Consider the following 25,831-nt stretch of genomic DNA (forward strand, 5'->3'; position numbering starts at 1 on the left):
AAGAAAATGTTGGTGAGTGATGCAAATTTCTGCAGGGTGCTACAGCATAAGTTATGCATTTTTCAAAACCCCAAATGCAGAGCATTTATTTGTGTCTCTCCTGTTTAAAGATTTGAAGGAAGATTAAAACTGATGGACTGCAGTTCTTCTGCATAGCTAGCTCTGGACCTATGCTGCAATTTCCTCAAGCCAATACATAAACCCACAGTTTTTAATCTTAGGCTTTGTATCAGAACAGACCTGGCAAATTCAGTTTTTCCAGCTCTGATTCAGCGTCTTTGTTTGGAAAGTCTGCCTTGCTCATAATCTGAGTACATTATGACTACATCCTATGCTATCCCAGTGTCTGTTTTTGCCAGTTCAGTAACATAATGTACCAGCATGGGTGGGTGTTGTTAAGGATGAGGGTCCTCAGGCAAGGTAGGGGCCTTAGAGGTAGGCTTTTTTCTGCATATTATTGCATATGGCACTCCATCCCCCGCAACATGCACAATTATATTTTTCTGTAAGGAAAGCAGTAGAAGAAAATGTCTAAATCTGCATTTAAATTTAAAATTGCATAGGAGATGCATGTATCAGAGATGTTTATTAGCAATAAGCAGCTCTTGCTCAGCTTGTTAAATCAAAGCCCTGCAATCTCTGAAGTCAGTTTGCCTATGCCCCTACTCCCCTCCCTGGAGCCAAGCTACGTGTCCCAGTCTTGCTTGGGACAGGTTTCTCTGCTGGAGTTAAAACTTTAACCATGTCCATTGAATTTGGACATATCAGAGAGTTGTTTTTTTCTCAAATCCCACTGCTTTCCATTCTGTAGAGTGCCCTTGCCACCTGGAGTCAAACAGAAAAGCCATAGCAGTTGGGTGCTGGATGTGTAGCCAAAAGAAAAGGAATTTGTAAGTAATTGTGTCTGAAATCTGTTAACTGGAGAGAATAAAAGGATGATGAAAAATACAGGAAGGTAAGTGATTGTAAATTGAGGCTTGTAAATGTATAGGAAGTGTCAAGTGATACAAGATAACATACACTGAAGGAGAAGCTGTATGAGCAAAGCTCATTTGAGAAGCTTTATATCTTTAGCCACTCACAGAAGTAAGAATAATTTTGTGTAGAGTACAAAAAATGCTCCAGAGCTCTCCACTTATGCTGCACAGTTCAGTCCCACCTGGATTCTGTTTGACACAGTTCAACCATGGAGACCTAATTCTTGGTGTTTCTAAGTTGTGAAGAACATTGCAAGTCTGTTGAGGAACACTACTTAAAAAAAAAAAAAAGAAAAAATAAATAACCCAGGTCTAGAAAATTATTGTTCTATTCTTAATATTTGGGTGATCATCAGATAAAAGGATTTTTATTCAGAAATGTTAGAGATTGTACTATTTCTATCTACTTAAAAATGGAGAGAAAACAACTTACAGAACAACCTATTGTTATGTAACATCATGCAAGTAAGTTAAACTTGGACAAAAAATAATTACTACAAAAGATGTGAATAAGCATTGTCTGTTTGAGTCCTGTCCTGAGCTGCCTTAGCTGACTCATAAAACACAAATGTAGCCAGGAATTGATTATTTGCTGTACATTTAGGTAACATTAACACAATAACTGGTCACCAAAATTCCTTTTGCTAATGATTTTTACATCACTTGGTGTAGCTGTGTCTGTACATTACTATGCCTTGTGCTTTAGGACATCCTGGATGTACCAAAGAAATGCTGACAAATCAGATCATTCAACTGCAAAGCTGTCCTTGTGATCCCTGCTTCTCTGTTATGGCTTGCACTATCACAGTACCTCTAAGTCAAGCTCTCACATTTTTATAGAGGGGAGTAAGAAATCTTGCTTTAATTATATAACCCAAGGAAAGCAGGGAAGGAAAATTAGCATGGGATAAAGCAGGATCTAAGGCACACAAGCACAACTGCTAATTATTTCTATATAAATAGCAGGTAGGCATGGGCTAAGGTAGACCTCACAAGGTAACTGTGAGGATAGCTAATTAATTGTTGCTAAATGCATCAAAAAATTTTAAAGTAAAGACATATTTGCAAAAGTCCAACAGCTTTTTTTTTTTCCTTCCCCTGCTCCAAGGCCTTTCATGTGAAAGGAGAATACCATCCAAGTGAAATAGTCCCATCATATCTGTAATACAAAGAGAGAAAAGAGGATTTTATAGTTTTCCATTTTAAAACATTTTTATGGATTAGAGTACCAGCAGATCTCTTGTTTGCTGTGTTTTGTGCCAAAAGCTTATACAGCCAGTACCAAATAACTAACAGAGTATAATGTCAGTGTGAGCTATTAAATGTGAATAAGTGTGCATTGAGGACAGCTCAAAACTAAATTTCACCAATGTTAATAAGAGCTTATAGAATATAGAAATAGAAACAGCAGTAGAAAAAGGAAAATATTCCTAGGATAAGAAGGCTTGTAAGGAGACAGTGCTGGAAATGCAGCATTTTCCTCTTTTCCTTTCACTGATCTCACAAAAGCTTTGTATGCTGTAAATTGCTGTGCTCTTTGCAGCCTCACAGAAAATCCTTATCTGTTTAAATCATTTGAGGTCGACTTCAGAACTGCTTCATATGAGTACCAAATGAAGCTCAACAGACTGATACTTTCCATAGGATGACTCAAAGAATCCAGCTTGTAACTGGTCTTGTTCATGCTGTTCAGTACAGTGAGGTACATGATTGCTGTGACCTTTAAATGAGCATTTGGATTTTTGAAATTCACGAGTGTGAATTTTTTTATTCTCTCCAAATAGTCTAAAAAAACTAAATGGAAAGTTAAGAATTCTTGATTATAGCCACACATAGGTCTTCCACTCCAATTTCTAATTGACAAGTGCTGGAACAGAAATTTATTCTTCTCCAGAAAGCTTTTAATTTGGCTGTCAGATGAAAAATTAGGGCTGCTTGAGGGAACAACAGAAAAGAGTGTCTGTTGACCCTCTAAACTGAACTCCTTGTCTGAAAGCTGCTTGTTTTTTGGTATTTGCTGAGTAATACTGAATGCCTACCAAGAGATGGACCCAGAAAAAAACCAGTATTCCTGACAGGCACTTTCAAAAAAAGAGTAGTTTGACATCAGGCTCTCCACCAGGTGTCTTAAGGTTTTGAGCTTCATTCCTCCTGCAGGATAACTCTTTGGGAGCTGGACAGAAGAAAAATCTGTGGACTGGAGTTCTGCTATGGAAACAGCAGCTTTCCCCTCTCTGGAGGACACTGTGCAATGAACTGAGCAGTGGCAACTTTCAGCCTTTGTGTTCACCAAGGTGCCACTGACTGAAGTCCAGCTGTGAGAGACAGAGAAATGGTCCTCTTGAACAGAGTGGGAGTGCTCAGCTCCTGTGCAGTGAGGTCCAAGGAGTCAACAGGAAGCAGGTTTGCTGCCAGAGGGCTTCAGGAGCTGTAAATGTGCTCCTGAGTGCTTGCAACACAGCACAAGGCTCTTCAAGATCCCAACCACGTGTCATGGTGCATGGCTTTTCCAGGGATCAAATGGGTCTATCCAAACTCTTTGGCTGGAAAATCATTCAAGTCAAAGGATGCACCCAGCAGCAGGAATGCCTTGGCCCACAGACTGAATGGCAGCACAGGTTATTTAATGCCTGTGTACTCACCAAGCCTTGATTCACCATTGCCTCAAAATGCTCTCATCCTCAGCTTTAAGAATTTTCCTCTAGTGGCATCAAGAATTATATTAACTATTACATTGTCCCCAATTTTAAACTTGCATCAAATTGTAAAAAATAAGCTTTTGGATACTGGAATCAGAGGTGAACATATCAAAACCATATTTGCTTACAATCCAACTAGAATTAAAATTTTATTCTCCCTCATGAAATCTCCACAGAAAGTTCAGGGTTGGGAGAGAAATGTGAAGATTAGATGTGAAAATACACAAGGTTCTTCTCTGGTAGATGTGTGTGAGGCTTTTGGTAAGAGTTTAGTGACATGAATTATCTTTCTTTTTCCTTTCAGGACAACATTCCACATGCTTATTTTAATATGGTACTTGGCAATGTAAATAATAGACTGAAGCTGACAGTGACTGTAAATGTGTGCTAAGATCAAACTATGCAAGACAGAAGTTTTTTTTTTTATATGGGTAGTTGTCTGCAGCAAAGGGATGGTATGAGGTGATACAATAGCATCAGTGTTTTGAAGTGTTAGAGCCAAATCTGCCAAAATTTCTTCTGTCTGAGACCTAGGTCCCGTAATTATTACTGTCTGTAAGTCCTGAGACAGTTCTTTTATACCTTAGACTTTTTTCCCTGAGATTACAGCTAAAAGCAACTTAAGTTTTGAAGTGCTCTCTGTGTCTAATAGAATGAGATTAAAATTTTCCAATTCTGTGTTCATTAATATGTTGTATTATGAACATGAAAGATGCCCACCATTGTTCAAAAAGGAGGAAAAGTTAGACTCTCTACCTTCAAGTGCTTACAATCTTTGGACCCTCCTGAAGCAGAGCTCTGCAGATGCCTGTAAAAGGTGCAGGACTCAATTCTAAATCATCCTAAAAAACATTAAGGCTCTACTAAATAAATGTACTTTTGCTAAGGAGCTGAAGAAAAAGCCACCAGTCTAACTTATTCCATATAACCAAGAGAGTGATTAAATGTTCAAAATATGCAGAAGTCAAATGTCCCATTTCTGCTTTAAATCTTTTCCTTTTATAGGCTGTGGGTTATACTCCCTGCTTTGAAAACCTGTGCTGTTTAGGAACAAGAATTTATTTACAGTTTTAAAAACTTGCAACTAATCTTGGATGAATAGTCCGAATTAACCTTTGGCAAGGAAATTGTAATTTCTAAGCCAACATATAACTGTATTTTGCATTAGTTTGGAATATTGGGTACTTTGAGGGGTTAAGAATGAAATATTTTCCATGATTCATATCTCTTTTAGCTTGAAAAGTCAACAACTCTATTCCAGTGTAGCCAAAAGGGGTTTTCAGTCCAAAATGTCTCATTGCTTGCAATTAATTTGGGCTCTTGCAATTAGGGGTTTGTATCCCAATGCATTAATGCATGAAAGCAGCTGCACAATGAGTAGTGCCACATGTTTGAACTAAAAATAATCTGTGTACATTGTTGCTGTGCAAACAGTTGTACATTTTGGTCAATGAAGATAATATCTGTGTTAGAACAGCAGAGATGCAAATTGTACAACTGAGAGGGGACAATTGTGTGTGCCTGCTGGTGCCACTTACCCACGCCCTGTCCCTTTCTGGCTTAGCAAGTATGCTGAATCCTGTTTAAATCCATGCTAAAGTACACCAAAACTTTTAGTGATAAATATACTTAGGCAAATGGAAACAACTCTATTTTCCATGAAATAAGGATTTTGGAGCTTAGACAACTGACATGGTGCTTTAGGGAGGGGGGGAAAAGGCTGTGCTGCTTTAGAATGAATCCTGTCTTGCAGATGTGTGCATGGGAGAGGGTAAAATCCCCCTCAGCTGAAAATGGCATGATTTCCAACTTTCTGAGCTCAATCCTTCTTCCACCATGCTGTTTTTGGCTGGGTAGAGTTGAATTTCTTCATGGTGTCTAGCACAGGGCTATGTTTTGGATTTGTGCTGAACACAGGGTTGAAAATACGGAGATGTTTTTTGTTATTGCTGAGCAGGGCTTACGCGGAGCCAACGTCTTTCCTGCTTTTTGTACTGCTGTGATGGCAAAGACATTGGGGGAGCATCAGAGGTTCAGAGGCGACACAGCCAGGACAGGTGACCACAACATACCAAAGGGGTATTCTAGACCATATAGCATCATGCTCAGTATGTAAAATGAAGGGAAGAAGGAGGAAGGGGGGACATTTGGAGCAATGGAGTTTGTCTTCCCAAGTCACACATTCCCAAGCCACCGTTATGTGTGGTGGGGCCTGCTCTCCTGGAGATGGCTGAACACCTGCCTGCCCATGGGAAATAATGAATTAATTCCTTGTTTTGCTTTGCTTGTGTGTGCTGCTTTTGTTTTCCCTATGAAACTCTCTGTCTCAACCCACTAGTTCTCTGGCTTTTACCCTTTCAATTTCCTCTCCAGTCCCGCTGGTTGGGGGGTGGATGAGTGGCTGGGTGGTGCCTGATTGCTGACTGGGGCTAAACCACAACATCTGCTTACTGGTCAGTGTTTCGTGGCACCATTGAAGAGTCTTTGTCTTTCAAGAAACTCCAGAAAATTTATTCTGATCCCCATCCTCTTAACACTGATGAGTGAATTGCCAGTGGGTGACTCCTTTATCCAAACTTAAGAGTAACTTTTGGGTCTCAAAAGCACTTGTTTCTACTTCCAGCCTTGCACCTTTGCTCCCTATTCCAGTGTAAATTATACAGAGGAAGAGATTATGTAGAATTTTCTTTTCTTTTGTTGCAGTTCTGCAGCCTACATCTTACACTATGTACACTGGTGGGTGTCCAGTGCAATACTGCACTAGACCAGAGCCTGGGCCATCACAGGTGCTGGGCACTGCTGGCAAAGTGCACCCTAAAGTGGCAGGAGACCATACTATATTCCAGTAGAGGATGACAGGACTGCTTTGTTGGCAATAACACCTCAGGCATGTTGTCTGGCTTTGTTTTCCAAGCTTCAGTAGAGTGCAATGTGCTTGACTGCCAACAGCCACAACTGACAGACTTTGGCTGCTGCCTTTAGTATGGGCCCTGTCTCCAGTCAAACAGCTTGGATGATAAATTTCCAGTGGAAATTATGAAACTCCATTCCTGCAAGTAAGCCATGATCTTATTTGATGGGATGCAGTTGCAGGTGGCTGTTGGACACCAAGCAAAATCTGAACAGTCTGTGTGTGCCCTGTCTGAGCACAACAGAATGGCAGTATTGGTAATATTGGTGAAAAAACATGCCCAGTTATTTAACTAGCACATAATTTATAACAGAATAATATAATTATGGGTTATAAACTAGGAACTTTTAACCATTTACCTGTCATTAGATAAATATCTAATGTTTTCAATATTTCTCTAATGTCTGTTAGGGTAATGACAATACATTATCAAGCTGATACATGCACTTTCTGGTTTTCTTTCTTCCAAAAAGACAGCATCAACTGAATACTGGCAGTGGAGAAAGAGGGGCTGGGATCCTGCAGCTGAGCACACAAGAAACAGAGAAGTGTTTAGTGTCCCATTTAGAAGGAGTCAAGAAAGGAAGTTTTTAAGTCCAGAGTGTTAGCTATCAAGAGACTTTGATTTGTGGATAAAGAAACTGATTGCTATTTCATCTGTTCCTGAGAGAATGGGAAACAAAAAGGGATGTATTCCCTCTAGTTAGGATTACAGCTAAACCTGGTTATTAACAACTTCTAAAGCTAAAAAACTTGAGATTTGTGTATGTCTTTCTCTTATTCCAGACATGGTCTCTGCTTTTAACTCTGTGTTCATTTGTTCCTTTTTTTCCCCTCTTTTTTTTTCCCTTTTGAGTGTGAGACAAGAGTAATGTGTGCCTGTGGAAAGACTTGCATTGTACAAGGGTTTCCACTCCATGTTGGCAGACAAGTAGATGCAGTTCTGGCATCTCATTTGTGCTCATTTGGGTTTGTTTACTGACAGCAAACAAACAAAAAAATAAACAAAAAAGCTGTGAGATAGGAAATTTTTTACTTGTACTTTTGCCAAGTACTTGTGTACTCTCTCTGTGCCAGGATTTTCAGTAACGATGGCATTAAACTATACTCTCCTCTCCCTTTGGTCATAACAACTAAGCTCCTTTATTTTTATTTAAATTGGTTATTTTAGAAATGCTCTTATCAGTTAAACAGGCTTCTCTTTTCTAAAATAATACCATGGTTGTGTGATTAAATCAAAAGGTCATACTTCAAAAAAGTTCTTGTAATGTAGAGCTAAAGAAAATGAGGTATTAATTTCATAATGTATTAAAGATTTCTTTGTTTCTCCCTCTCTTTACCATAGTAGTTTGTTTGGACAAATTTCAAGGTTCTGAACACTGAATTTTTTTTTTTGAGGGGCTTAAAGACCCTATACATCCAGCACTCCTTTACCTGAGTTTTGTTCTCAAACTTTAATTTATAGACCATGAAAAAAGGAACTAAAATATTTGTAAACACAGGAAAAAAATGAAAGGATTCTTCAAGAATACTTAGAATTGCAGGTTGTGAGCCTTCCAAAAATATAGGTGGCAGCTTATTAACCCATGAGAATGTCTCTCTGGTGATTTAGGAAGAAGTTTTGAGAACCAGCCCTAGGCTTCAAAGCCTACCTTCAAGACCATGTACACTGCAGGGAGTACACAGGAGGGTTTCATGACAAAAATGGAATCCAAACATTACAAATTATCTGTTTCAAAACAGACACCTAAAGGCGTCCAGCTAACAAACTCTCTGCATTTTCTTTTCTTTTTTTTTTTGCATCTAACCCTTCTATTCACTTAGTTCTTGGTGTCTCTTTTTCATCAGACATCCTAAAACCCTGTCTTTGTAAACTGTGGGAAGAATAGAAATCTCTTTTGAATATAATAACTTCCTTGACTGGGCTGCCTGTCCAGCATGTCCAGCACACAGAGGAATTTCCTTCTCTCCTGGAAGAGGTATAGAATCAGAAGCATGCAGGTTATCTGGTCTGATAACCTGCATGCTTCTGACTGGGGTCTCTACCCCTTTTTTCTTTTTTTTCCTTCTTTTTTTCAGAAGATGCATCAGCCTGAAGTGTGGGAATAAAAATGCATCATCCAGCAAATCAGAGGGGGATCATCAGAAGGTATGTGACAAGGTATTTGCTTATTGTTCATCATCTGTCTGGGATGGAGAATCACCCAATTATGTCAGTATTTAATATTAAATAGTAGATAAAGAAATAATGCATTTAGTGTTGCTTGTCCATGTATCAATGCTTTTGGCTATGCTCAGCTATGGAATAATTTGTCTTAATTTTAGCTTTGCTAGTAAATAAATAAAGGTGGGTGTTTACTCATAGGTGCTTAAACCTATTCTTACATCTCCATTGTTTTTACTGCCTTGGACTTCAGTGCCTACATGCTACCGTCTGATTTGCTCTTTTTTTCTCCCCCCATATCCTTGGAAAACTCAGCTTTGAGGAAAATTAGATGCATCTGGAAGCATTCAAAAAGTCAAAATTCAGAGGGTTAACTGCTAAGGCATTTCAGGTTCCAGGAGAAAGCAAGTAATACAGGGGGTTTAAAAATTTCAGTTTTGGATTCAAATGCCTAAATTCCATTTCATGCCCACATTAGACAGCTAAATCTTGCTTTTTTCTAAACAAATAATAAGGGGTTTTAACAAGTATTCTTTATAGACATACTCAAGTTCCTAGTATTGTAATTCTCTGTAAAACTGCACACAAAAATAAAGAGATGTTTAAGAAAGGTAAAATCCCTTTGACTTGCATGACAATGGTTCATGTAGCCCAACTTCTGTATGAGAGACATTTCTCTCCCCTAAGAAAATGTGGATACCTAAACCCAGAACAGAACCTTGGCTACTACAGACTAGCACTTATTCTCCTCAGGGAATATTAGCTAACTTCTGGATAGGAGCTGTGGCAAGAATCAGAGGTGTGAGAAACCACAGGCAACAGTGGAAACCCACAACAGAGGAGACAGAATGATCAAGGAGGAGCTCTCAGAAATCTGTGAGTCCAGCCCTGCATTCTGTGCTGAACAGGAACACTGGGGCAGTGTGCTGCCAGCTCCTGCTGAATTAGAACCAGTGGTATTGGAACAAAAGACACAAATAATCAGCAATTCTGCTGTGTACTGCATTATTAAAATGTGATTCAAGTAATGGAAGACTGTTCAAGCCAGGGTATCAGGGTCAGAATGACCTGCACCTCTCCCACTTCAAAGAAGTGGGAGAGAAACTTGGGAGAGTAAAGAATGTGTGGTGTTGTGAGGTCCCCAGGACAAGGTGAGAGATAAGAATTTGACCCCATGTTCTCAGAAGGCTGATGTATTATTTTATGATATTATATTATATCAAAGAAATTATATACTAGAACTATGCTAAAGAATAGAAGAAAAGATACATCAGAAGAGAATGAATAGTAAAATCCTGTGACTGACCAGAGTCCTGACACAGCTGGACTGGGATTGGTTATTAAGTCAATACAATTCACATGGAACCAATCAAAGATATATGTGCTGGTAAGCAACCTCCAGACCACAATTCAAAGCAATCAGATAATTATTGTTTACATTTCTTTTCTGAGGCTTCTCAGGAGAAAAAGGCTGGGAAAAGAAGATTTTACAGAAAATATCATGGTGACAAGAATGGAGAAGAGCAGATGTAAGGAAAGATTTAAAATGGAGGGTTTAAAATGTGTACGGCTATTTAAGGTTTTTTTTCATTGAAAAAGTTTAATAAAAAATAGGGCACTCTCTGAACAATCTGTGATTGAGCTGATATTGTATTTTACATAAGTCATGCTATCAAAAAAGGAAGTTAACATAATTTATCTGAATCACCTAACAATACTGCTTAGAAGTATCAATTTGACTAAGAAGTAAGAAAATTAGTCTTCTAAAACATGAAATAGGGCACTAAAGATCAGTCCTGATTTCCAGTGGCAGAAAACTGTTTGATGACTAAGTAGTATAGAAGGCTATTGATAGCCAATAGAAAAAAATAAATCTACTTCTGTTTCTTTGTTCAAGTGAAATTAATTATTTAGAGGCAATGGTTTTGCAGTAAATAAACTTGTTTCAATGCAAATGTAAAGAGCAGTCATTGCAGCAATTCTTCACAGAGCATAATTTGGTGGGGGTTGTTTTGCTTGTGGTTGTTTTGGGTTTTTTTACTAGGAATCCCAAAGAAATCTAAATATAGATAAAATATAAAATTGTTTCCTTTCCGTTTGGTGAATTGACACGCTGCAAGCAATTGATGAAAGAAAAAAGGCAGTTTAACTTGACAATGTAAGCTAGTCAATCCAGTGAAACCTGCTTGAAAGAAGGATGAAAAGAAGGATGGAGTTCCCTTAGTAACAGTAACACACATTATGGGGGGAAGAACAGAACACTCTTATGCTGATTAGAAAATATTAACGGGTTGTTTACTTTCAAACTTGCAAAGATTAGTGCTTTGAACAAAGGTACCCGTGGCTCTCTCCTGCACCTGAGAGCTGCCTGAGCACGATTTCAGTCAGCTGAGACTCTGCAATCCCTTCCAGAGGGCTGGAAGCCTGGGCTGCTCCTCTCCTTCCTCATGCTCTCAGCAGGTCATGCTTCTGAACTCCTGACTGACAGGTTCAAATGCTGCAGCACAAGGGTAGCAGGATAAAGGCTCTGTTTGTTCCTTTTTGTATTTGGCAAAGCAAGTAAGGAAAATAAATAATTTTATTAAGAAGGCAAGAATGACCCTTTCCCACCAAAGCACAGTAATGAGATTGAGTTGTAATGAAAAACAGGGGCTGGAAAGAAATGTTTTCCCCTGTTTGGCCGGTGTTCTCACATGCAAGACCTTTCCCTAAAGAAATATTGCTGCATTTTTCCACTTTTTACATTTCCAGAGAATTACTTTTAGAGAGAGGGGACCTACTCTCTGTGCAGTAAAATGTCAGGGCCTAAGGGTACTGGAGCTTATAGTTCAGGGTGCTCTAAAATACTGAGGGAAAAAACCTACATCCATCCTTTCCTGTACTTGGGAAACTTATTTCTGGCTTCTTTATCATATCCAGACCCAGAAATGGTCATAGAAAAATAATAATCCTGGTGATTACTGTGCAGTAGAAGCTAGACTAACCCTTTTACAAAAACAAAACATTTTTGAGGGAAAAATTAATCAGATTTGCTTGTACGAGAGCAGTTTATTCTAAGACAGCTCTTTTCAACTTCATACTATTTCAGCTTTTTTATAATATTATTATTTTTAATCTCTGACCAGAAAATATGGGATAACCTGTTGTCTGCAGAAGTTATATGGATGTGAACAGTGGCATATAGACTTAAAGATAACAGGCAGGAATGGAACAGAACTTGTCCAGAGGAGATCCTAAGTCTTCTTCCCAGGAAAAAATAATTCTCCTATGAAATTGCTTTTAAGCTTTTTTTGAAATTGCTTTTTAAAAATTGCTTTTATGGCCATATGTATAGTAGATAAGATTATGCCATTTCTGATACTTCCACCAAATAATTTCTTAACAACAAAATCTTTTTTTAATTACTTTGGAAATTACCTAGAACTTATTATAGTGTTTAAATTAACATAATTACAATCCATTAGAAAGAATCTGCAGCTGATTTGGCTGGGGCTTTTTTTCCCCAAACAGAATTATTGCTCTTCCTCTTTTCTATTTCAGTAATATGTGATAAAAACAGAAAACAGGAAAGTCAAATTTAACAACACTGCTACAATTACTAATGACCCAGTTTCATTGCAAGATGCAAAAATATCTGGAAAGTCTATTTTATGCTCACTATGGCTTCTGTCATTCTTAGAAGATGAAGCCATATCCAATAAAAATATTGTACTTAAATGCAAGTAGGCTGGTTCCAGTACAACTAGTGGAACAGTTCCTAGCTTTTCCCTGCAAAGCTAGGAAAAAGCAGAAAGGACCAAATTAAAATGAAAAATTACTTACCTGGCAGAAATTAAGACTTTGTGTAGTAAGTCAGGTTACTATTGCTTTGAGCCATTGGCATTTCATTACACAATGTAAATTAATCCTTCGAATTAGAAATCAGTATAATGCAGGTCAGGTGTAGATTTCTTCTGTGTGTTTCTTCACCAACCTACAAAGAGAAGGGCAGGGACTTGAAGGAGTCTGTAAAGGCAATGTTCTATTGGCCAGAACATCTCACATGATACCACACACTGCTCCAGGTAAGTGTACCTGAGAATTTTTGGAAAATGTGTCTATTCTGGAACTGCTTCTACATGATTTTAATTTACTTTCTAACTTAGGAAAATGTAGGTGGCTGAGAAATGCAGTTTTGTTGTCAAAAGCTAGGTTTTTGAGCACAGAACAATTTTTCATCATAGGTATAGCCTTTTTGTGTATTAAATTTTTAGTAAAGTAAGAGGTAATTAAACATTAAAATTCAAAATGCTATCTTGCTTACAAATTTAGGTCTGGCATATGGGTTTAGAAGCGACAAGGCAATGTATGTCTACAGAACCAGTAGAGACTGCTCCAGCTGAGGCTTCACTGCCATCCCCTGTAGCATGGTAGGCTTGGCTATGCAGGTATTCTTAATATTCTGTTTAGCTGTCCACAGATAGTAAAAAGAATAAGAATTCTTACATATTATTCTGAAGTCACTTTTAGAAATACAGCTAATCAATTCCTAGTGTTAATTATAGATACATGACTCTACCATGAATATATGTATTCTTTCATACTAACTCCATTCTCAATATCATGGTGAACAATGTGAAAATAAAGGTTCATTGAAAGGATAAAATAGGAGCAGTTTCAAGAGGGTAATTATTGGGACTAACAGCAATTGCCTTTTTTTTTTTAATGTCCATGCTGATATTAAAATACAAAGCTCAAGTTATTCAAATGAGAGTAATGGGACTAAATGTGGAGGGCTCTGACCCTTTAGGGATGGTAGTTAAAATGCAGTATCAGAAGAAATTATCACATAAAGATTTAGTTTATAAGTCTTGCTACAGACTGATATTTCAGTCCTTTGCATGCTCCATCCTTTCAAACAGTATTTGTGTTGGCAGTCCATCGTCCTTTCCCACACAGCCTCACTAAGGTTTTTGGAAACTGAAGCTATTTGGGAAGATTTTTTTCTTTAAATATCTTCCTCTCCAACAAAGTTCATAACATAGGGGAAGGCCAAGCCAAGAAAATTAATATAGTTAGGAAAGAAAGCAGTGTAGCCACAGCCAATACACACTGGCTGTCTATGTGAGCCACTTTTCCATTTGAGAGATTTTGTGGATTTGAGCAGATCAAGTGGAACAGCCCTCTCTATGGGACTGTGGAAAAAAAGTAGAAATCCATTCTAGTGAACTTTTCTCAATACTAGGTGCTTAACTATCAGAGGAAAAGTATAATCAATAATTAAAAATACCATTTTCACTATACATGTTGCACACTGGAGAATATTAGACCAAAGAAAACCCTGATCCCATGGAGATCACTAAATAAATGCTTCCTTCACAGGGAAACATCTTCTACTTATTGCTTTGAGCATTAGATCTTTTTTAAACTAAAGCTTTTATTCTGGTTGCAAAGGAAAAAAAATTAATATGAGAAAGTTTATCCATAAGTAAACAGCAAGTGATATCACTACTACTCTGTCATCCTCAATAGAATTATTTTCATTATGTTCTTTGCAAGCATGGAGAACAAACTCTAAGACCATCTGTTGCTGTGTAGTACTGCACCTGCTTAGTTGTCTTCTGGTGTACAATCCAAAAAATTAAATGTCATCATTGTTATTGCAAATGCCAGAGCAAAACCAACAAAAATCTGAAATGAAGGTTGTGCTGAAGCTTAAATCTACAAGTAAAACACAAAGCTTTCTTCTGGAAACTGGGAATGTTTCTCAGCTAGACCTCAGACCTTGCTCTAAAACCTCTAGCCATTCAAATAACCCCTGCTCTGGTGGCCTGGGAGTTCTTTTGCTGTAATGCTACAGAGTAATTAGTAATGGCTTCATTTTTGGGGTATTGTACAGTTTAAAACAACCTTTATAGGGAATTAAAAATGAAGTAGTAATATTGAACACCTGCTGTATCAAAGCATATCACATTAGCTGAGCATCTCAGCATTGCTAACTTGCAATGAGGTGCTCTCAATCATAATCTCAGTCTCCCCCTTCCCAAACTCCATTAAAAATGGCTGAAAAGAGTCACTGTTCTTTCCAAATTCAGTCAGAAAGCCACACAGTGGGAAAGGGATGCTCCTTGTCACACTGAGACCCTCCTACATGGCATTAGTATGCCCCATGACAAGGGAAGATCAGGGGACCAAGCACACAGGAAAATACTTTGACTATGGGAAAAGAATGACCTTCCTGAGAAAGTATGTGAAAATAGTAGAAAAGTCTATAATCTGGCAGAAACAAATCACATAATAATTTATACATATAAATTATGTATAAATATACGTTTACAGATGGTTTTAATACACCTTTTAGCAATGCAGCACAAAATAATGTTTAGATGTGAGGTGTAAGAACAAGATTTCATGATGGGCATTTTTGGGCAAATATTGTTATTTATATGCATAATTCTTCTGTCATTAGAATATACATACAGAGACCTGTGTCAGATGCTAGCAGATAAACTGGAAAAAATATATCTACTCACTGATACTCATTTTACAAGTGTTAATCACCTCTGTCTTTCATCTTAATAGACAGAAAAATACCTTCCCAATGAAGGTATAGATTGAATTATAAATGTGTCAGATAGGATTATAAATGTTTCATTATTGTTTTCATAGTAAAAAATTGCATTAAAAAATAATAGTTTTTAACAATGTTCCCTTTTTCCTGTTCTTTCCTTGGCCGTTTCCTACCTCATTTGTTGGTTTTGGCTACAAATGCAAACCCTGAACTTTATTTCACCACATATGACAGGAGAGATTTTGGTGATGGAAGCCTCCTGAGTGCTCAAAATGAAATAATAAACAGCATTTGGCATGAAACCTTTAAGTCTTTGTTTTAGAGCTGTTTAATGCCACAATGCCCAGGGAAGGATGTCAATTTAGTGTCTTCCTTCCCAGTCCTCCTTGTTGGCAGAAGAGATTTGTTACCAGCAGCCTTAGGGGCTTCCTCTTGTAGAGCAGGAAGGGAACAGTGACTGTCAGGGCTGGAGAGGGATTGGAGTGTGGCACAGTGAGTGCACTCAGTGCCAGGCACATCCAGGCAAGAAAAGTGGAAGCTCATCACAGAAGCTTCGTAACTCACCCACACAACCAGCTTTTGCTCAGATCTTTATGATTTTGAATTACTGGATTTTTATTCAGTCTTTGAATTCACTTTAAATTTTCTGAAAGACAGAATTATTTCCATGGGAAGTCATTCTTCTGGGAGGCATAGGTATAGGCTAGAACAGACCAGTTCACTGCTCTTGAGGCACTAAGAATGCTCTGCATGCATGTAGAAATCCCAAGATCCATCTCCCTCATCACTGAAAAAATACTGAAGGGAGAAAAAAGGTGAATACTGAAAAAAAAAAAAAAAAAAGAAAAAGGATAATGCAAAGGGTTTGCTCTCTCATGCCCCAAATATGACAAAGATGACATTGTTTCCCTGATGTGAAAGCTCTTGAGAGGAGTGAAGCTGAATCTACCACATCTTACCTTTAACATTGTGCCCCTTGGTGTAAGCAGAGGAGGCAGAACAGGATTCTCATTCAATACAGATTAGATGTATTGTCATATGCATTTTCTAAAAGTTAGAAAAGTTAAAAAAAAAGTTAAAATTAGAAAATACATTTGGATTTTATGCTGATGGTGCTGAAATGCTCTGCTAGCTCTGAGTTAAGCTTCCTCATTCCCTGTGGCTCCAGCCACAAAGAATCTCTAGTTTTGCAAAAGTCTTGATTGTGGTATAACTTCTTTCCTATTAATAATCAGTCAAACAACAGAAAATTAAGTACATCTAGACTGTGCTGATGAGAGCCTCTGAGCTACTGCTACAGCAGGGGAGTGCTACAGCCCCTTGCCCCATAGCCATGAAGGGCCTTTACACCATGAATGAAAAACAAATTAATAGAACCCTTTGATATCCTTCCAGTAAAGACTCACCACATTCAAAGTCTCCTAAATTCTGTTACTTGAAAAGCAGCAGAACATACTCATGCTGCTTTCAGTAGAGGAGCTGCTGGAAAGGGCTTTCTTGTTTCAAGAACCTCTGTGGAACAAGTTATAAAAACGATGGTAAATCTTCCCTTCACATCCATTAAACAGCAGAGTATAAACCACTGTTATTTGACTTCTGTCCCTGCAATGGTATTGAGTTTCCAGGGAAGATGATGAAAACAGCAAGGTAGTAGGGAAAACAAAAATCACTCTCCTGGACAACCCTGAATGTAGAAACATGCAAGAGTTGATGTTTTATAGAATCATAAAATCATTAAGGTTGGAGAAGACACCCAAGATTGTCCAGTCCAGCTTTTGACAGAGCACCACATCAGCTAAACCATAGTGCAAAGTGCCACATCCAGCCATTTCTTTAACACTTCCAGGGATGGTGACTGCCCCACTTCACTGAAAGGGTGGTTAAGCATTGGAAAGGGCTGTCCAGGGAATAAATTCTTCTTGAGGTCCAACCTGAACCTCCCCCAGCAGAACTTGAGGCCATTTCCTCTTGTCCTGTTGCTCTCCTGGGAGGAGAGACCACCCCCCAACCTGGCTACAAGTTCCTTTCAGGCAGCTGTAGAGTGTGATGGGGTCTCCCCTGAATCTCCTTTTGGGCAGGCTGATTCTGAGCTAAGCATGATAGGGGAAGCCATTTGGAATGCTGCTCTCATCTTGCTCCCCACTTTAGGAGGGAATTCTCATTCCCTGTACCCAAGTCCTTTTTTCATATACCCAACTGAGAACTTGGTATCCCTCTGCTGAGGGATACCTCTCAACCTGAGAGCCTGTTGTTACCTGTGGATAATCAGAAGTGCATCATCACTTTGTTTTCTACTGTCTTTAATATTTACTGAAAAAAAAACCCTGCTGCATCTTTTGGGGAACAGAAAACACTAAAGAAAAGTGAACTTTACCACTTAAAGTAATATATGAAAAACAACAATCAAAGCAACCAAAAAGCTTCACAAACCCAGTAGCATGTGAATTTCCTTACACAATTTTACTGTTATGTCTTTTGACACAGCAAATGCACAAAGCTATTTTAATGATACCTTTAATAATATCTAAATAATAATATTTCTATAATTAGCTTTTTTTCAAACCATCACTTTTAGAGCCTTTATAATATTCATGAGATGAAAAGCAATTCAGAAAATGTCTTTTTTCAGCTTTAAATATCAAACAAACTACTAGGGAGGTAGATTTACTTTCTGAAACAAGACACAAGATAAATAGATATAACAGAGAATTGATAGCAGAAGGATCTTCAAGAAGTCATAAATAATTTTTTTTTTCTCTACATCTTTTACTGCTTTCTTTTGTGGCCAAAATCCCAGGCTTGGGGGCTTGCTTGTGTTTCACCCCTAGACTTCAGGCAAAGCTTTCATTCACAAAGAAATGAATACCTGATAATATGCACCAGCTTTTGCTAATGAACTCCATAAATCAAGGTTCATGACAAAAATAAATGTCTTTCTAACATTACAGACTTTACCTATACTTGATACATTTGTGCTCTTCCACAGGTGCTCATGAAAAAATGAAATATAGCATTTCTACCAATTTTTAGTGTTGGAATAAAAAAGAAGTCTGTTTCCATAATTTATTTTGTAAAACATTATTAAATAGTAGCCACCTAATTATTTCATTAGAGAACAAAAAAGTGTTTTGAGATCTAATTATACATTCACTCTGCATTAATTGGGGAGACATTTAATGATTTATCATGCACAGACAGAAATATAGAAATATATATATATATATATATATATATATATATATATATAATATATATATCACACCTGCAGATGAGCACATCACCTCCAGCTCAACAGCAGCACCTTCATGATTTGTTAACAACCCATTGCACACATAGCTTATACCAGTGGAGATCTGGGACAAGCCTTGAGAGAAAAAAGAAAAGAAGGGAACTTTAGGGAACTTAGTCCAGCTTCTCTTTCTGCCTGAGGTTACTTAAATCTATTGCAATATTCATGAGTGACACAGTAAGAGGGCAGTGGTTCTTAACATGGTAAAGACAAAATAAATTGAATTTTCTCAGTTCAGCCACCACTTGGGGCTGCAGTGCACCAGAAACAGGCAGAATCCCAAGTGCCACTTCTGACACAGAATTTCACCTGATTGATGGCACCCTGTCTGCTAACTTGATACTTGTCTGAGGTAAAAATCACTTTTCAGGCCTGCCTACTCTTGGTTCACATACCACAAATGTCCCTGTAGACCATTTTTCATACAGCGGGCCTTTATGTAGTTTTGTGTAAGGTTCCAAGGACATGGTTACAAGATTTTTTCTTTCCTTCTTAAATTTATTTAGTTCAGGTTAATCTTTAAAGTTTACTTTGTTTTAAAGTGTCTGTAAGGATGAATGTTTGATCGCAGTGTCTGAAAGCTCTTAACCATTTCCTTATTTGCACAGGAGAAGAAGAAAGGGAAAAGGAAGAAAATTTCTTTTAATGAGATCATTCCCCATGATGAGAATATTTTGAAGGGTTGCAGACATTACTGTAACAGTGGCCTAAGTCAAACCATGCACCAAATGCTTCACAATTTGTAGTTTCCTTTGCCTAACATAATACCTTATTCTGTCTGGGGTTCAAAACACTTTTCTAAGATGTTAAGCCACTTCCCACAAACTTCACTCTCAGGAAGTTTGAATTGGCTGCTTTTCCAAAATGGTTTGAAGGATGCCAGTGTTCTCAGTTTTGTAAACTCAAAATGAACTTGTATTTATGTTTCAGATCAAATGAATGGCTTGAGTTTTACGTTTTATTTTTTAATCACTGTGGTGGCACTTTGGAATCCAAATATCCAGCTCTCCTTTTCTTTTTTTTCATTCTTTGCAAGCACTTGCACTCATATTTTGCCTAGTCTGTTTGACAGAACCATTAGTTTCAGACTTTACACAGCAAAAATACACAAACACAGATACTGTATTTCTAAATCAGAGGCTGATGGGGAATTCAAAAAGGCTCCATGGCAATAAATGAAATAGGAATCAAATTAAACAGATGATACACAATGGTCTCAACACACCTAAAAAGATCCACTGCAACCATGTCTCAAGCTTATTTTCTTTTTTTAGATCATAGACTTAAATTTGTAAACCTTAGACATTTTGATTTAAACAATATATTGGGGAGCACTGATAAGACCACTAGCAGCAATATATTTTTCTTAGCTCTGGAGGAAAACAAAGCAAACCAACCAAATAAAGAAACAAAAAAACTCAGCAGTTATCCCAAGTACTTGAAGAGTAGTATCAGGTCAAAAGCAAATTTTGAGGTACAGCAGCTCATGAATATAACACAAGGGAATTTTTACAAGTAAATGAGCAAAAATTAAACTAATAGTACAAAAGAAAACACACTGGACATTTTTTGGCATGAAAGTCTTAGGCTGAAGTTCTATCACAGCCCTGTGGACTACTCAGCCTGTAGAGTTCAGAGAAGCTGTCTCAAGGCCCAGCCAAGGACAATCTGTTCTGAGGGTATCTAGGCTTGCCACTGTCTGCACAGAAATGATGTGAAGCAGTCACAGTTCCTATTTTCAGCCATGAGCTAACTGAAGATGAGGGTATTTAATGTCTCTAAACACTTCCTGAATTGCATTGCACCAGTTTACTCTTCCACAAGAGCAGAGTCCTGAATTTCACCTTCCCTCCAGAACTTCTCTTCTCCTACTTGTGAGTGTTCTCACATTTTGAAAAAAAAATAGCCAGAATGACTCAACTTTCAGGTGTGGATTTAAAAGACTACAGAATTTCCATTCAGTCACTAGATAGGAATATTTAAAACAGGGGGTGGAAATTAGAATGAAAAAAGCACAGGGAGGCAATGCTGCTGCCTATTGATTGTCAGCTGGTGCACACAGCCCATCACACTTTTGGAGACAGCCTAACAAACTCCTCTTAGTGACTGGAAGGATGTGCAGCTAAGCTGAATATGTTGATTTTACCTTCATTCCTCTTGTGCAATCCAGACACCACCCTGACATAGACAGTGCCTGTGTCCTTCAGAAACACACTTGGATTCAGCACATTTATTACAGCTGATAGCAACAACTGCCAATCCCTAGAAATTAGACAGAAGGCTTTCCAGAAGCTCAAAGTGTCTCCCAAATTATTGAAAGAACTGTAGGTGGTAATGTTTTACACATTTTCCCTGTTCATTCATTTGAAGGGTTGGATGTTTGGGTGATTAAAAAAAAAAAAAAAGGCTCTAGAAGAAATAAAAAGGAGCCCTTAGAAGTCTTCAAAGAAACACTGCTACTACTAAACACAAACCAGCATTACAAAACAGTCATATCATTTAAAAACTATTTTTCATGTACCTGACCTGCACTACAACTAATATTCTGGACAGTAGATGTCCTAATTGTAACTTGGCTTGTAACTTGGCAACACCTTTTGGCTGCACCAAGATATTTAAATAAAGTGTCAGACAGTTATTGAGTAAAATCCACCTTATAAGGCAAAGAAAATACCTCCATTTGAGAAGTGCAATAGGCAGCAAACACATACTACTAGGTTTTGCTTAAGAGATAAAATAAACATACAAAATGTGAATCTGATACAAGTTCCACAGCTGTCAGGTTAAGTTTTTTTTAAAAATAATTGTGATGTCTTAATTATATGGACATGTAGAACAACCCCTGAACTGTATTAATGTGATGTTCCCAACCAGGGAATTTCTAAATAAAACAGGTGAACTTATTCACAAGATAAAACCAACAAAATCAAAGATACCTCCATCACTGATCCATGTTGGAAAGGCAAGTCCATCACATCTGTTAACACAAAGGTCAGATAAGCCCTTTTTCATACAAACAATAGGCAAAAGTACTCTGAGACTCTGAGAGCCCATAAATCTGAGACAATATATAAAAATGGATTCAGATTGTCTCCAGGTACCATCCAGCCCAACAATCCTACTCTCCAGACTAAAGTTTTGTTGGCCAAATTAAGGCAAACAATAGTTTTATTTACTCTACTGTAAGGAAGAAAAAGGTAAAGTATGAGGAAATTCTACAAGTCACAGTACGAAATATAAATAACTTTAGGTTTTAGAAAATATAAGCTAGGGAACTGAGCATTTCTGGTTAAAAAATACAAGGGCTCATTTTATACAAATGCATACAGAAAGTCTTAAAATAACTGACAGTTTTACTTTGTTGTTCTACTTCAGTTTTTCCAAGCTATTTTGGAAACTTTTGAAATCTGTCTTTTCTGTGGAAAATAAATTTCAGTTGCAAGAAAAAGCTTTTTCCACCATTGCATGGGTTTTTTGATAGCAAGAGACAAGCTGCAGTGTATTCAGAGTACTAGCTTATCATTGTCTACCATTATCAAACATACCCAAGAGAATTTAAGTGGGTTAAAGATATCACAGAACTAAACAATCACTCAAAGTTTAAGAACTCCTTGCTTCTGGAAAATGCCAGAGATGTCAAAACAGCTTACACAGGTCAGAAGCAAAATTTCAACAAATTTTTTCTTGATACAGACCCTTTAACAAAGAAAGAGTCAGAGCTCTTGACTGATGGATTCCAGGAGTACAGGGAAACAAAAGGTACTTGAATACAGACCATCAAATTATATTAGAAAAAAAATCAATTGAAATATATGTCAAAGATGATTCTAGAGTTCAGACCCCTTTGAGGGTCAGGAAAACAGTGAGGGTAAGCCATTTCACGTGTTTATCTGCACCAACCATGCAAAGTGGATTCATGCCTGAGTAGGTATTTCCATCTACTAACATAACTCCAGTCCAAAGCTCACAGCAAGTGCACTGTGGTCAGCACACGTTAAATGAAAAAGTTTCTGCAACAAGAGCAAAGCATGCCCTGAAAAAGGAAGTGTTCCTAAACCTGAGCAAGGCCACTGAGATCTTTTATTTTGAATCCAACTTAAATTAAATCATACAAGTGGACCATTGCGATATCCATTTCAAATACCTACAGATTCTAGATGTTAATTCGGAATACAATCCGTTATAGAAGAAGATAGCAAAGCGTTCAGCTTTGGCTGCACATGCTTTTATTGCCAGGTTATACTCAGTATTTCAAGCTGTTAAGCCTTATTAGCTGAGGTAAACAGGATCAGAGGGGCTGAGGGTGGTGGGAAAAGGAAACTCTCTACGATGAGCTTTTCCCTTTGTATCCTCTCTGGTCATGTCTTTGCAGCTAAACAGATCTCTCTTTCAGTAAGTCACATGACAGATGTTAGCTGTTAACCCAATTTAAACTATTTTTCTTTCCCTTCCAGTACATTCCAATCAGCAGCATGAACCACAAAGAGTGCCCAGCAATTGGTGAGTGGCAGATGCCCGAATACCATGTTTTTCATCTCCTTTCAAAATCCTTGACTCATGCATCCTGTCTGAGCTAATGTTAGTTTCCTGATTGCAGTGTGTCTGCACCCTTGGACTCTAAACAAGGGCCTGAACCATCCCAGAAACCTCTCTTCCTTGCTAGACTTCAGCTTCATTGTGCTTTTATGGACTGTCTCTCAAAACTACCTTGTTTTGCCAATTCACATCTGGAATTTCTAGATTTGCACTGATTTAGCTCTCCATTCCTCTAATTTAAAGTAATCCTAGACCATCATGTTGAAAACCACTATTCAGTTCTGACTTTATTTGACCTCTAAGAGGAAAATTAGCTGCCACCACCAAGAGTTAAACTCACCATACTCCCATTATTACCATATCATATTCCTCCACTTGAACAAAATTCCCTCATAATTAATATGAACCAGGAAAAACAATTCCTTGTTTGTATTTTCCCTTTTTTGCCCAGCACTCTGAAATTCTCCAAGTTACCATCTTGTTCTAGATACTGCAGCAGTGATTTCATGCTAAATATTATTTAAAATATCAGTGAGTAGGAAGATGAAGTGCAATGATGCTCAGTGCAAGAACCTGAACTTTGAAAGTAAAAGGATGCCTGTTAAAACTGAAGACAAAATGGAAAAAAAAAAAAAATAAAACCAACAGAGAAAGAAGTAGCTTTATTTTTAGCTCTGATTCAGGAATATCATCCAGGAACAGAAAGAAAAGAACAGAGATGCCAAGTACCAAATTTTCTAAAGTACCCTAGTTGTGACTAAGGTACAAAGAGTTATAGTTCTGTAGCAAACTCATTAATAGCATTAACTATGGATGGAAAACAGTTTGTCTTTTTTCATCCTTTCATGCCACAAAGTTAATACAAAACTGAAATTAGGGTCACTGCCTTTATTTTTACCTGCTGCAGCAGTGGGCCATGCAAACTATATGACAGGATTGGACAAACGCTTTATTAAGCCACTAATATCAAACTTCAGCTGCATGTACTCCCATGTTCAGTTATTTACCATGGAGTCTTTTTTCTTTACCATCAAAACTTCTCACCCACTATTTCCTTAACATTAAAAATATTTCCCCCAGACCTTGTGACAGAGAAATACTCCTACCTCCATTTTACAGAAGGAACTGGGATACAAGGTCCATATAGGAAGCCCATGGCCCAGATTTCCATTCCAGATTTCCTGAGACTCACTCCAGCACTTTCTCCTGTAAAGCCTTCTGATCTTTTCTTTCTTTCTTCTCTGACTAATCTATAAAAGATCTCTGTCTAGAGAACAGGCTTTAAGAACAAACACACACTCTCAATTATTTACAGAAACTTAACACTCAAGCATTTTAAACAAGAATTGAGTCTTACCAAATTCCACCTAGGTACTCAACACAGGCAAGCTTCTATGAAAATACAGGCACCTGATGTTGTAAACCTGTTCAAAAGTTCAGTAAATCTAAATTCATGGCTAATGAGTTGTGCTCAAAGAGTTCACAAAAAAAACCAAAAAAACACATAGCCCTAATCTTTAGTTTGCAGAAGATCAGTGCATGTATGATATTTGGGCAATGAGACAACATGAAACATCAGAAGCCTGCAGAGTTCCAATTCAAATGTCTTTACTCAAGTACAGACTGTACATCTAAGCAATTATTGCCCCAATAGTTAGCGGGTGGAGGACAGGGTCTCACCTTAAACTATGAAAACAAAGGAAGAAATAATAACAACAGCAGCAGCTGCATAGTCTAGCACTTTGACCAGAAACTTTAAGCAACAGATACAGCTTTTTTTCATCAGTTGTGTTTTTAAAATCAAGAAGAATTCTATTACCCCCAGGTGCTATCCACCCAAAAGAAGCCAACTCAAAAGAGGAGGAAAATGAAGGCAGGAAGAGGCAAAGCATGTTCTGCAAGGTATAAAATCATACCTTACTTCTTCATAGACTTCTAGTTGGGAAAGAAATTATCATATTTTTCTTTTTCCCTGGGCTATTTTCTGCTGATTACTCACAGTGTTTATTCTCCCTACCAAGGGGCTGTGAGGGCATTAGCCACTCCACCATTAGGCAGAGTGGTCGTAGACAGAGCCGAATCCCATTGTGGAGCTCTGGTTGAGCAAGACTTTCTTCTGCACCAAAGTAATCCAGCAGCAATGCTAACGCTGAGACATTCACAATAATCTCCCATTGATGCTATAATGGCCATGATAGGTGGCTTTTCCTCATTTCTGTTCTAAAGCACTGGGTGATCTCCTTTACTTGTGAAAAGAAACAAGGACTCAACCAACCCAAGCCCAGCTTTCAACTAATGTAATTTGTTTCTGATTGTACCGCCTTTACAAAATAATAAAAAATTACTGATGACGCAGTTCAACACCACAAAGTGTTGAGGAGAGAAAGATACTACGTATCACAATCCTGCTCACCCAAGAAACTGTCTAATTTGTGCAATGCACAGCAGATTCTTAGTGTGATTTTCACTCTCTTGTTAAAAAGACAGTGAAAAAGCCTAAATGAGTGGGCATTCTGTGGTTTTGGGTTTTTTTTTTTCCTGATTTAAAATTGTTCAGAAAAGTCTATACTGGAATCCATCCTGTGAATGTGCATTGTTGAGATGGCACTTAATTGCTCAGTTTGTGGAAGGAAATGGTAGCTCGGAGCCCTCTTAATAGCTGCAAGGAATCTACCAAAGATGTAAGAAAATGAACTCATTATATT

The 25,831-nt window shown here is 37.8% G+C and overlaps 1 long non-coding RNA gene across 1 annotated transcript in view; it reads left to right on the forward strand.

The window, feature by feature from the left end:
• The window catches only part of LOC127059536 (uncharacterized), a 176,072-nt gene extending 151,044 nt beyond the window's left edge, over positions 1–25,028 (forward strand). The window contains exons 3-5 of the long non-coding RNA XR_007777464.1: positions 8,667–8,736; positions 23,045–23,090; positions 24,952–25,028. This is a non-coding gene — a long non-coding RNA (uncharacterized LOC127059536). The remainder of the gene's footprint in view (positions 1–8,666; positions 8,737–23,044; positions 23,091–24,951) is intronic.
• The last annotated feature ends 803 nt before the right edge of the window (positions 25,029–25,831 follow it).

Source organism: Serinus canaria, chromosome 4, assembly GCF_022539315.1.
Source record: "Serinus canaria isolate serCan28SL12 chromosome 4, serCan2020, whole genome shotgun sequence".
In the NCBI taxonomy this organism is placed as follows: domain Eukaryota; kingdom Metazoa; phylum Chordata; class Aves; order Passeriformes; family Fringillidae; genus Serinus; species Serinus canaria.